The sequence below is a fragment of the Mangifera indica genome, chromosome 11, assembly GCF_011075055.1.
Source record: "Mangifera indica cultivar Alphonso chromosome 11, CATAS_Mindica_2.1, whole genome shotgun sequence".
In the NCBI taxonomy this organism is placed as follows: Eukaryota; Viridiplantae; Streptophyta; class Magnoliopsida; order Sapindales; family Anacardiaceae; genus Mangifera; species Mangifera indica.
In genome coordinates this window covers 1,697,818-1,712,496 of record NC_058147.1, presented here as the reverse complement: position 1 = coordinate 1,712,496, position 14,679 = coordinate 1,697,818, and the positions used below count along the sequence as shown (strand labels likewise).

General features: G+C 32.8%; 2 pseudogenes; both read right to left on the bottom strand.

Annotated features, from left to right (window-relative positions):
• Nucleotides 1–24: 24 nt before the first annotated feature.
• Nucleotides 25–1,869, bottom strand: LOC123228890 (annotated as a pseudogene).
• Nucleotides 1,870–10,894: 9,025 nt separating this feature from the next.
• Nucleotides 10,895–13,354, bottom strand: LOC123229612 (annotated as a pseudogene).
• Between the last annotated feature and the right edge of the window lie 1,325 nt (nt 13,355–14,679).

Here is a 14,679-nt window from a genome sequence, read left to right as displayed (position 1 = left end):
GATGGAAAGTTCTAACTTGTGCAAAGAAAAAGTTGGCATGCATTTGGAAGCCACTTCCATGGAAAATGACTTTTAACAGCCATTTATAACGACTTTCAATGGAGTTTTGTAAAAAGCCTGCATGCTTCATACCTGATCGACTGTGTCAGCAGTAGATTCATGGTAGTTTTTGTGACTTCCAAGCAATATAGATGCCCCCATCAGCATTAAGAGAGGTGATTTTGACTGGATTTCGAGGGAGAAGAAAGATGATCTCCAATTATTGATAAGCCCTTCATCTACAATGACGAAACCTTCAACATAATCGAATTTTTTGCTGGCGGGTTGTTCATGCAGAGAGATGAGATACTCTTGGTCTTCTGTAAAAGACGAAAAATTGGAATACAATACTCTGATCCACCTCACCTACAGAAATAAAAACAAACAGAGCACCAAAGCGAAAAGGGAAAACGACACCAAGTTAGAGACTTAAAGGAGACGTCAATAAAATTGCCAGCGTTAGTATAGCCGATTGAATGGGTTAAAAAGATGAAATTAATGGACCCAATTAAGGTTTTTTTTTTTAAATCTTTTTTTAAGGTTATCATCATTTTTTTAGCCCAGTCTGAACTAGTAGTAAATTACTTAGCAATGATAAAGAAAGAAAGATACCCTTTGAGGAGCTGGCTCAAGACTGATTCTAGCTCGAGTGATGATTCCAAATTGCCCTAGACCCCCAAGAACAGCATGAAATAGCTCTGCGTTTTGCTCTTCTGAACATGTCAACAGCTCTCCCTTGCCTGTAATTGAAAGATGCCGAAGGCAAAATAGTCTTGTCAACCGACCCATTGCTAAAAAGATACTTTAACAAAGAAGAAAGTTCAACCCAAAACAAAACGTACATTTGAAAAATGAACTTTGAAGAAAGATTAAAAAAAGACCATATATGCACCTGTAACGACGTCAAGCTCATGGACATTGCTGATCTGGGGCCATGATTGAAAGCCTGGCCACTAATCCCCGCATTAGACAAAGTACCACCCACAGAAAGGTACAAGTAATCAGTCCATGACTTTGGTGACAGTCCATATTCTAGCGTACTCCTTAGCACATCTATCCAAAGTTCTCCTCCCCAAACGTCAACATACTTTTCCTTCTCGTAAACCAGAGGCAAAGCCGGCTTTCCGGAGACCAGCCGCTTTTCTCTCGAGCCGCTCATCTGAATCACAACCCCCTGAGTTGTTTGCGCCTGGCCGTTTATGGAATGCCATGACCCCTGGCAGAGACTGTGAAGCCATGGGTCGACTCATAGGCAGCTTTAACTAGCCCAGCTATGTCCTCTGCGGAAGCCGGGTGCAAAACTGCTAATGGCTCCGCCCGGCTTAACATACCGAAATCAAGTGAAGCCGTTTTCACATCGGACGGGTCCAGGCTCAGCCGCCCTTCGACTCCCAGGCGGAGAAGCTCCATTGGATCAACAGTCAATCCCACGGTAACAATTAATATAAAATAACAAACGTTAAAAGAAGCCTAGCGGCCATCATTACTGACCCGGCCCCCTTTGTGGAAGTATATGAATTATATCGAATAGGTATCTCTGTATATGTATATATATTTTGTTTGGAAGGATAAAAGGAAACAAAAAACCAAAATCTTGTGGGAGTCGTGGGACTAACGTAAGCCTGGATTGCACTTTAAAGATTTTCTACGTAACATGCAGAGATTCCATGTTTCTTCTTTATCCTCTTGTTTTTCAGAGTGATTTTTTTTTTTTCTTTTCTCTGCCACAACAAAAGAAGAACTTGAAGAAAGATTGAAAAGCGCTAGATTTGTATGCAAGAGAGAAGAGAGAGTCTGAGTCTGACTACGTCTTCGTCTTTAATTTTTATTTTTTTTTTAATGTCTAGGATATGAGCAACAAGTTCTCAATTTATAGGACAAAAGAGTACTGAAGGGATGAGGAGGACACGTGGGTATCTGTTCACGTGCTTAGAGTGAGGAAACACGTGTGAAGAATGAGGAGTGAACAGAAAAGAAGTGTAAGGGTCCCGTTTTGGATACGGAGGATCCATGTGGGGACGTGAGCTTCCAAATCTTCACGTGGGTACAGACACCGGACGATGTTATAATGTATGTAAACGCAACCAACAAAGATTCTCTATTCCGAATTTTAATTTATTATTAATCATGTTTTAATTTTAATTTAAACTCTTTGCAAAATCTATGCCTCGGACTTGGATTACATTTGGCTGCCATGGCATGCATGCATTACAAGGTATCTATAGCTACACAAGTGGGCTTGTTTCCTTTATATATATATATATATATATATATATATATTATGAAAGATTGGTATCTTTTGTTGGGTCTAAATTCTTTTTGTTAAATTTACAAATTTAATATTTAAATAAATATTTTGTGAAAAATTAATAGATTCGTTATTAATTTATAGTTTGATTTAAAATACGAAGAAGAATTATTCTATTTAGAAATAATAAGAGAAGTTTAATAAACTCTTTTACGTTAAACAATAATATTTTTATTATTACAAAATCAATTCATGAATTATGACTTCATCGATTTTGATTAAAAAATAATAATTCTCTTACCGTATTGAGAGTGTATTTCTATCTAATAACGATAACTTGTTAAAAGTATATTATAGTTATACTTGTAACCTTGTTATTACTTCGTATAAATTTAAGCTCTAGCAAAGGCTTAGAGTATTAAACAAGCCTCCATAGCTTCTAGCTTCTTATTATAAATATGTTACTTTCTCTCGACATAGTTAATAATATAATTGTGATCGATCCATATCAAAAATCTTATCATCTTTTTATTTTGACTCTTAATCCAACAACTTCTCTATACATTTGTCGTTGATGTTAATTTCGTAACTAACAATTTTGTTAAAAATTTCTTACTTGTCGTTGATGTTAATCCTGTAATTAACAATTTTGTTAAGAATTTCTTACTTATATGTTAAGTTTCAATATGTGAAGCTGACTTTATTTGAACTATCTACATTACGTTACTGTTAAATATCAGAAGCAGCTAGACTTGGAGGACAATAATCCTGGTTGACTTGCTTTCAGCAGTCTTGCACGACACTGCTTTATTATGGGAAAACTTTTAGTTTTTCTTCGCTTTCATCAAATTAAATAGTGACCAAGTTGCTAACAAGGACCAATATTTTATAGATTGTGGGAATTAATAAAGCATTCCATTGATGAATTTGAAGCCCACCTGGTCTGTAAATTGCAATGCAATATGATTGTAATTACTGCAATTATCGCATTCTCAAGTCCCAACCCACTGGTTTCAACCTTGTAACCAGTTTTAAGGTTGGCTTCGTTGAACCATTATCACGATGAATCCTTTTAAAACAGCTTTAAACACGAATGAAGACCTCACTGTAATGGGAAACATCTGGGGTCCAATTAGGTTAAATCCAAACCAAAGTCTCCAATGTGAACTGACCTTTAACTTCAACAACATTATCAAGTCAAGTCTTCAGAATAAATAAATATATATATATATATTTTCTTCATTCAAGGTGTGAACAGTTGAATTTCTCGGCAGATTGCCTCGTCAATATTCTTTAATGGGTTGTTGAAGTTCATCCTTAGTCAATCAATGTTTTAATTGAGGAAAATGGTTTTCAGGTTTCTAGATATAATATTTGTTGTTAGTTTATAAGATGACAAAAGAGAATTCAATAATCTTTTTCTACTATATATTAAATTCCTTGTCATACATGTATCTATCTACCCAACAATTCTAAACATCATTACATACAATGTTGCTGAAGACTTGATCAATTGCAGTAACGCAAGTCCTGACAATTCTCCTCTCTCTTCGCCTTCAACATCTTCAATTTAATGAAAATAATAATACCAGTTTTCAAGACCAAGTCGGCCATCTCAATTCCCAGAGAATCCATAGGTAAGATTTTCGAGTCTATTCACAACAGCGAAAAAAAATCCAACCACATTTTTGTTCAGCAACAGTACTTTCTATGAAAAGTGCTGCATTGCCTAGGGAATACAGAATACCCGTGAACAGGGCTTTTCTTTTCCTTTTCATGGTGTGTTTTTTTTGTCTCTGATATCTAGAGATGGAGAGATATATGCATAGATTTGAACAGAAGCTGATGAAAGGTCTAAGATCTTCATAAAGATTCAGTGTTTTTAAAGGACAAAAACTGTAGCGTCAAGTCCTTTTTATCATGAATTGGACTACAGTATCAATTCAACTTTCCTTTTGTTTCTTTTCTTTTCCTTAAAAAGAGGACTTTGTTCCCATTTCTACGAATTTCTATGTTGCTCTGCATCTCCTCGGCCAAAGATCATATTGTATATTATTGCCATTTTATACTTCGAAACTGTTGCTTGCCGAATTCATAATTAAAAAAGAACATGATCAAAGACATGTAAATATATTGTTCATCGTATATTTAATCAGTTAAATGAAATTTGTAGACTTTTAGCATCTATTTTATATTACATGTGTTGAATCAACAATATCCATTACTTATTACACAATCAATAAGACTTTTCTACCTAATAAATTAGCTCCGTAATTAGGGTTAAAGTTAAGCTAAATTAAATTCAAATGGTTTCAAACTCAACTTCAATCTAAAATTGTAAATTAGAGCTCGAGCTCAATTCATTTGGGTTGGAAAAGAATCATCACTAAATAAAAAGAATTAATAGAAAAGAAAAATAGTAAAAAAAGAATTACCAATACAATAAGTTTTAACCCTAATGTGGATCATAAACTGAGTTCTTGTTAAAGTAGTTAAAATTGCTTTAGCTCAACTGTATAGATAAATTAGTAATGTTAAAACTTTCCTTCAGAGAAAGCAAACATCATTTTCAGTAAATATAAAAATACTAAAAACTTACCCCATAGAGAAAACTTAAAATAATTATAATAAAAAAAAAGTAACCTACAACACAAGTCATCTAGCATAGTTGAGCCATTAAGAAGGTTTTATTTATTGTATTCAAGTATCCACAATATTTAATGCATTTTTGAAACATACAACATAAAAAAAACAAAATTAAATCTCTATAATTGGTTGCTTGTTGTTGCCAATGCCAAACCTATTGACTTCTTGACTTGAGGCTCTTACATATTCAAACCACAGCCTATCTTTTTCCTTTGAAAATTTGTTGAAGCAAGCAAGGCATTAGTGATATGAAATTTAAGTGATAAAAGTAGAGATTTTATGTATAAAAGAATATGAGTTTAACTCTTTTTGATAATATATTTAAATTAAACTCTTGACTTAACTGATTCAGTGATTATAAAGCTAATCACTAGACTCAAAATTTGTCTTACTCAATATGATTGATTTCGATTTAATATAATGATTTAATTCAAATAAGATTTTATATATATATATATATATATATATATATATATATATATATATAAATATATATATATATATAAAATATATATAACAAAAAAGAATGTTAACATATTTTGATTCTATAATGCTTAATTTATTTGATAGCTAGCAGAGAATAGGATAATACAGGCGTTAAATCTTAAGTAACACGAGACTTGGAAAATCCAAATCCGTATTTTTTTTTATTCGTCTCAAAGAGTCCAAAGTAGAGGTGAGTTTGAGAATATTTTGCAATATATTCTATATATGTCATATAAACAATTGGGAGACGTATGATTTGGAGGAATCATAATCCGATTAAAAAAAATAGTTGATCAATGTATGATTGACAGAAGGCATTTAAAGAATTTGGTGGGGAGGCAGCAGCTAGCTAGCTGGTGTCTTTGTAGTTTGTGTAAATGAGAGTCAACTGTGAATGGCAATGACACCCATTTCCAGAGACGAGAGCACGAGGATGGTTTGTTTCAATTTGTACAATATAATAAATATATGGGCATTCGATTAATCTCATGCCTAATCAGAGTCAATTTTTTTTAGCATTATTACTTGGACTTATAATGAGAATACATGTCAATGATAATATTTTGCCATAGGATCGATTCCAAATTTGGCACCCATAATTTTATTTTATTTTTTCTTACTCTTTAGATTGGTTTTTAGGAACCCATGAGAGTAAAATTGGGTGACAGGTATTTACCAATTGTGTGCTCGATAGTGGAAAAGTGAATTTTATAAAAGAATAATATTATATATATATATATATAATTAGGTTTGAATCTTTATTATGTTTGTAAAACTTTGATTTATCTAGTATAATAATTATAGGTCTGATTATTGTATTTTAAGTTTAATCATCTAATAATACGGATGAGGTCTTTGGTTATCAACAAAAATATTATATATATAATTAGATTGTACAAATTTATTTATACAATAATTTTGAAATAAATGAAAAAATAAACAATCATATCATCCAATCATAAACTACTACCATTTTAATTTATATAAATAAGTTAATAAAATTTATTTATATATATATTTTTTTCTTTACAAAGACACCGTTCATATACATGAATCACTCTCTTATGCTTTCGGTTTGTTTAGAAACTAGGAGTCTTTTTATCGTGAGTAGTATATACATTAAATGTTTATGAGAGATTATCAAAGATTTTGGAAGGGGCATTGTAATATTTATGATGTTATTCTTAGTTATTATGGATATTTTCTTACCCTTTATAACATCCACATATAGAAATCTTATCTTTCATCATTTTTTGGTGGCTCCCGCTGGCTGCTTGATAGCTTCAATTCGTTAGAATTGATTTCACTACATCATTCTCATATATTCGATGAATCATTAGACTTTGAAGTGACAGAAAAATGTGAATAAAACCAAATCAAAAGGGAGCACCGAGATTTGTATAGTCACTAGTTCTTTTTCCATATTTAAATAAATTCATGAAACTTAATTATGATAGGTCGATTCATCACAATATGAAGGATACAAATAGCTAGCTAGATAGATAGATAGATAGCTAGCCATATATTCATTAATTGGTTTCTTTTTAAAAAATTTATTCAAAATAGAAAAAGGGACCAGTCCGTGCATCCAAAAGCAAAAATAATGAATAATTTTCTTGTGTAGTTGCAGATATGAGTTGATTGATGCATAGATTTGGCTCTCTCTTTCAGTGTTTTTGGCCATTCAATAACCTTCGGGAACTTTGCTTCTGGTCGGTCCCTTCTTTTTTCTCACTCAAAATTTTCTTTATCATACATATATATAAATACCATCATCTTGTCTTTCTTTTGTTTTACAACCCAACTTTAACAAGCAAAGTTTTCTCTAAGTGCAATGCATTCAAGAGGGAATATATATCTATATATATATATATATATATATATATAGAGGGGGAGAGAGAGAGAGAGAGAGACCATTAGATCTCAATAAAGCTGGTAATTAAGAAGTTTAAGTGTAAGGAGAATCAGTCTCTTTTCTGTCTGACAGATAGATTTATATATAATTCACTGTGTTAGATTCTTCTTCTTTCTACCAGATTATAAGACAGGCTATATCATGAGCTTGACTACTAGAAAGAAACCCACTAGGCTTTATGAAAAAGATATGTAGTGCATGCAATGTGGGAAGGAAGAAAGGTTGCTTTCCTTATATATTTTTATTTACAGCTCAACCTCAATTGTCTTCCAGTACCCATCCAGCATTATTATAAGTTTGTTTTTCCTTCTTCTTTCTTTACATTAGCATCATGCTGGCACATCCATGGTCCCAACTTTGCTTGTTTTATCTTCAAAACTATTTCTTCCAACTTTGTGCGTGCCGTTAAATACAAGAAGAACAAGTGTATATAGGAGCTAGCTAGTGTGCATGTTTTGATTAAACAATTAATATATTGTTCAATACTGGTAATATATTGAAGGTTTTTCCTACCTTGAATTTCAAATAGTAATTATGTTGTGAAACTCAAAAAAAAAAAAAACCAATTGGCAAAATGCACAAATAATGTAACATAAAAAAAAGAGTATTTACGTGGAAACCCAATACAAGAAAAATCATGGGCAAACAATAAAGAAAATTTTACTATAAATAGAGATGATTACATGATGAAGAAGAATTTTGATCTTTCATTCTTTACGTATATTTCAATATAATTTATATATACAAAATTTGGTGGATAGATACCTAAACACTTTCACAAGAAGACATATATGAATTACATTAGATTACTCTACTTCATAAATCGTTCTTACTTTGTTTAACTAGACTAACAAACAAATAAAATTTTAATTATTATTAAATTTACTTTATTCAAAAAGTTAGATATCAATCTAATTTCTTTATTACTGTTATAAATATCTTTGAAAATTTTCATTTCTTGAATTTGGATAATCTATAAGAGAATCCGGGTCAAGGTTGTACAAGTTATAATTGTTTCCAGCAATAATTTGACATGCAAAAGCAAATATGAACAAAAGTTTTTCTCTTCTTGTCCAGTCCAGTTCTAGGGTTGGAAATTGCTGTCAAGTAGGGTTTGGGGCCAGCTCATCTTGAGTAGTGAAGGAAAAGATTGGGCTTTCCCCATTAAAGGGGTTTGGAAGAAAACAAAACAAAGTAATAACTGAACATCATACTAAACCAAGAACTGATTTATCCCATATGTTGTCTGGTAAAGGTTACAACTGATTAGAAAGAAAACGCATAATTAAATGAGTACTTTTCTAAACACTACTGCCCTACAAGTCCACCACTAGGAGAACAATTGTGACAATATTTGGGAGATGGCCTTGATGATGACAAAAGCCAGCCTAACTTTGTCAAAATTCTATTAAGATTTACAACTGTAGCCACACACAGAAACCTTTTCACCAGCCTCATCAATGCAGTTGGATTCGAAGGGCACACTTTTGATCTTTCATATGTGTTTGAACCGCATCACATTTGCCTATTTTTAGAAACAACCCTGCATCTTGACATGATAGATGAGAAATACATTGAAAAGGACAAATTTTGACAAGATTTACCCTAGATTTTCTTCCCACCTCAGGAGCCACATCAGTTTGAAGATTCCATATTGCACCGGCAGATTACAACTGTAAGAGGAAAAAATGTCGTATCTATGGCAAATGGGAAAAGATCGATGTAGAGAAATTACTAATAAGATCATGGCTGGTTCATGCATATTTATGATCATCAATTAGTGCCAGCCAAGAACTTCCAAGAACACAAGATCAGCTTAATGGGCAGCCTTCCTTTACAGCTGCCATTCACGTTCATTTTCTAGGTCTTACCGCCCATGGTTTAACTGTTAGAAATTTTCACCATTAATTACTGTTTCAGTTTAACAAAACTGGGTAATTAAAAAGTTTAATGATAATGTTCGATAAATATTAGTTCAATACATTTAAAGATTATACTCTGTATAAATAATATTAGTATGACCCTTTAGGCTTATTAGAGTTTTGATAAAGTTCATTAACTTATTATATATTAACTAGATCTTACTCTAAAACAAATAAAGTATAGTTTTTTTCGTTAAAAGATTTCATTTAAAAAAATTTTTAAAGTGGAAGATTAACCCCTCTAATAAAGGTAATTTCAAAAGTTTCAGGGATTTAATTTGTATAGTAAAATTCCAAATATTCCTATAACCCTAAAGAATTTTAATTTCAATTTTTTATACTTTATACATATATCAGGTAGCATTAAGATTGAATCATTCCTATTTAGTTGATGTAAATAAAATCTTACATTAACAACTTTGATTTTCTTCCAAGTTCAATTAAGCACTAAAATAAAAGATGAGATGGGTCATATTTATGAGAGTGTTCTTTTCTATCTTAATGGAGATGGTAGGCCAAACCGGAATAAAATCCAAAGCAAAATCTTGATGCATTATTAAGGTGATAATAATAGGGTAGTATTAATATCTTCGAATTGAAACTTGGGTCCCATGCATGAATTCCATGGCTAAGCTTGATTCCGATTACACACAGAAACTCCATGGAATCTGACAATTTAACAGCTAAAACATCTTTTCTCTAATTATGTCTACAGAGCTTTCACCAACATTTAAGCAGCCAAATCACGTCACTACCTTAGAATGCAAGGTTCTGGGGCAACTTGCGGTGTTGATACGACTAATTGCCACCACTCATAGTTCCTTTTTTTTTTCCCCTTTTTTTTGTAGGCAAAGGACTTATTTTCATCTAATGTATACTTTTTTCCTTAGTTTCTTTCATAAACTTCAAAAAATTTGAGTACTCACTTATTATTATTTAATTAATATATTTAATTAAATAATATTTTTATTACCTTTTAACTCTAACCGTAAAATTTAATAAATGATTGATATTTGAGTTTTTTAAAATTAATGAGAGAAAACTTGAGAAAAGAGTATTCTTTAAGTGGGAATAAGTCTTCCGGTTTTTCTTATATACCAAAAACACGTTGTTATTTTGTTTATTTTTATCCAATTTTCAGTATTATATAATTAAATCTTTTTAAATTAAGAGTAAAGTATATTCAAAATTAGATACACATAATATTGTTTGATTGTAATTTTTTTTCCTCATTGAGAAGAACTATTTATGGTTGCAACTTTGCTTTTTCTACTTCTTCACTAGCGATTTTTCTTCTTATTCTACAGTGAATACATTGTCAATTCAAACAAGGTGGTCTCAAACTTGAACTAACCCTAAGCATTCATACATAATTTTACTCATTTCTCATTCATCATTAATTTATAATTTTGAATACAAATCTATATAGATTCCAAAATTTAATGATAGATTTATTAAATATATGTTTGAAAGTGCATAGATATCCAGTATCTACCCATCGCGCATTTTTCTCTTGATTTGGGTCATTATATGCTTTCAGTGGGCCGAATTCCTTGGGAGCACATTGTTTTATTTGTGCCATAATCAGACACCATTATTATTTAAAACTGACTTATTTCATATTAATTATGCAAGTGATTGACAGTCAGATGGCCCATAATGGGCATGGGATTGAACACGTTTTATTATAGTGAGTAAACTTATACAGGTTTAATTCAAAAACTTGAAAAAAGAACGGGTGGTTCTTTGGTTATTTCCAAGCCAATGCTGCATATGGACTCCAATGGCATCCAAGTAGTTGCTGCTCCTTCCATGGAAACCAACCACCTTTCCCTCTGTTGTTGTTGAAGTGAAATATGTTCCAACTTCCTCACCAAATGGACCATACTTCCCTCTGCTTGTATAAAATGTTAATGACTTTAGTACTTTTGATTTACCGTCTGAACTCACTGGACCATAGTACCCGGACAGGCAATTCAGCACTTCATGAGGGTACTCCAGTTTTATCTGAAATATATTTATCATAATTGATCAAGCCTCATTCAAGAAATTAAGGAAATATGTTCTATATATGTATAATGGATGAGTAATGTGGTAAATTTAGTACCCGGTGTGTGAAAGAGCCTGCGTTTCCTCCATGTTTTATGGACCAAACGGATTGTCCATTACGATCATACTCAATTTGTATGGAGTGAATAGCGTCTGCTCTTGTCACAAATATTTGCTTAATTCCAGAAAATACCCCATCATCCCATGGTCTCCCTCCATCTCCACCCCAAGGACCTGGTCCAAATGGAGCTGGTTCTTTTATCAACCCACATGCAACCTGAGAATCAATATACACAATTCAGTTTATCTTATAGCTCATGTTAAGAATCGAAATTTCACATGATCATTCATCGTTTACTTCTTCGGTTGCTCCTCGCTTTGCAACTAGAAGTTTGTTAGACCATTGAGGATTATCAATCTCGGCTAGGTCCTTCACTTTGGTTAATTGCACTAGAAACAGGATGCAACTGCGGTGTTACTTTTCCTTCCCTCATATGCACACCAATAGCATCCAAGAATAAACCCTCTTTTCCATGGAATCCAACAATTTTGCCTTCGTTCATTTTGTGGATGAAGGAGGGTCCTTGTTCTTCACCAAATGGCCCATGCTTCCCTTTGGTAGTGTGGAAGGTAAGTGACTTGATGATATTTGGTCCCATGTACATCAAAGGCCCATAGGTGCCTGTTATATGTGTTAATATTTCATATGGATAATCAAAGATCACCTGCCATTGTGCACCAAAATATATGTAAGGATAATGTAAGTGAACTTCTCATCATACCAATATTCAAATCAAAAAATGTAAACTATGTTAAGAGTTGATAGAGCTGAAGTCACCCTGTCATTTCTAAATCCACCAGTGCCGCCATGTTTGCTTCCCCACACAGCTTGCCCATCACGATCATAGCAAACTCTTATATAAACAATCCCAACATTGCGCGATAAATTAATTTGTCTAACACCTGTAAAAGTTCCATCATCAAACATCGTTCCACCACTGCCACCCCAGGGTCCATATGATGATACACCATTCACTTTTATGGGAAGTTTGTCCACACTACGCAGGTTGTCATTTCCACGCATCTGAAACAAAATTATCCCCCATAACTGACAATTTTTTGCAATAAGACACGATCATGAAATATATTGTCCATCTTTTCCAATAAAGCATTATGAAAATACAAATTTTACCTTATTATTTTTGGTTTTGTTATCATCATCGCTGGAGGAGTCTGTAGAAGTACTAGAACTCTGCCTTGAGGGGATGGTTGATAGGTGATTGGCACCAAAAGAATCCTTTTGCTTTACAGCCAGAACTATGTCGTAGCTTTCACCCACACTCCCTTGTACAAGTGAGTAGCCAACTTTATCAGATCCATTAGTAAGAAAACTTTGTGACTTAACAAGAGTTTTGGAGGAATTTTTATTCTGAAGAGGCTTTAGATATATTCCAATAGCATCTAAATACCAGCCACTCCTGCCGTGGAACCCGACAATCTTGCCTCCAGTCATTGGGAAGGAAAAATATGTTCCTTGCTCAATTCCAAACGGTCCATATGTTTTTCTGTTACTCTGGAAAGTTAGTGATCTGACACACACCACTCCCCAATCGTTTATGCTACCATAGTGTCCATGGACTGAAGTTAGGAACTCATCAGGGTACTCAAGCATAACCTGTACATATATGGTTGATATTGTAGTTTAGGAATTTAGTGTTTATCAATTTAATTCTAGTTCATGTTTCATATATTGACTTTTGGGGAAAAAACCTTTTCCAAATTAAGCTAAGGGTAGGCGTGACTAACCTTGTCTAACTTACTGCCCCCATTTCCTCCATGTTTACCTGACCAAACTGGGCTTCCTTTCTTATCATATTCAATCTGGATGGAATCAATGCCAGCTCCATGTGTTATCACCAGCTGCCTCACTGTTGTATAAACTCCATCATCCCAATGAACGCCGCTTTGACTTCCCCATGGTCCAACTGCTATTGGTTTCTTCTCACCTTCCTCCAACTCTGTACCAAAATCATCCAAGTGATTTATCATATATTAGTAAAGCTTTATCAAAACAATAAATATAAGTAACAAAAAATAGTGTATTTACCATTTGTTTTCTTATATTGAAAGAAGACTAAGAAAAGTAAAGGGGAAGAAAACAAGCTTGAGGAATTTGCAAATGTTACAATGAACTAATGAGGAATACTAGACATGCATTTATCAATACAAAAAGGCTGTGTGATTTTCAGTGGAGTTTACTGTAATATGGTTTTCAGAACTTTGTAGAAGATGCTAATTCTGTTTTCCACTACCAAGGGACAGAAAGCAAAGGAAGAGAATTAGTTCCCCCAGAGAACCATCTTTAAAGAGCTGTATATCTTTTCAGAAAAGTTCAATGCACTTTGTGATTATTCCAGATCCTTATATGCGTTTATAATCTTCTTCAGGGATCATTTTCACAAAACTTTGAATAAGTTTTGAGACAATAAATTGAATCTCTGCATCACTTTGATTAAAGAAAATAGTGATTTTATCAATATTGAAAGAAAGTGGTTAGAGGTAAAGCTGCCCAAAAGACCATATTTTTTTCCCTCCCCTTGTTCCTCAAACTATTCCCCTTTTATACTCTCATATCATAATTTAAATTTATTAAATTTCTTAATTATCTCAAAATCATAATATTATCATAATCTTTATTTTTATTTCAATTTCATTATGATATAATCTTCTCATAATCCTATTATTACATTTATTATTATATTAGTTATTTCCAAATCCTGTCATTATCCATCTTGTTGAGAACCACCTTACCCTCAAGGTGGTTTAGGTACCAGTGACTTCTATAGTTTTTTTTATAAGAGTTTGTCTTCCCAATATTGCTTGCATTCACCATTGCCAAAGATCTCACCAAGCATTGCTTGCCTTCTCCCTTGCCAAAGATCTCATCGCTTTAGTATCATTTGATGGAAACCTATTTTGGTTTTATTAATATATAGAGATTTTATAAATATTGAAAGAAAGTAATATTGACAACAAGAGGCATTAACTCCTCTCAAAGACAATTAAAGATGTTTTTTTCTTCCTATTATTAATAAAACTAGAATAAATACACTTGAACTATGGTGAACAGTACCCAATGTCCCTAGGCCAAAGGCCCCAAATTCCCTATCTAAGTATTTGTGATGCTTGATGATGCTTTTGCCTTGCTATGTTTCCTTTTTATAGTTGAATAAGTTGTTGGATGAGTCTCGTCTCCCTTCATTGAGTTATCATTATCTCACTCTTTTGAGTTATCTACATCATGAGCTTCTATAAGTGTTTCATCGTGCTTCATGGACTTATCTTACTAATGATTATCTTTAATTGTTGTTATC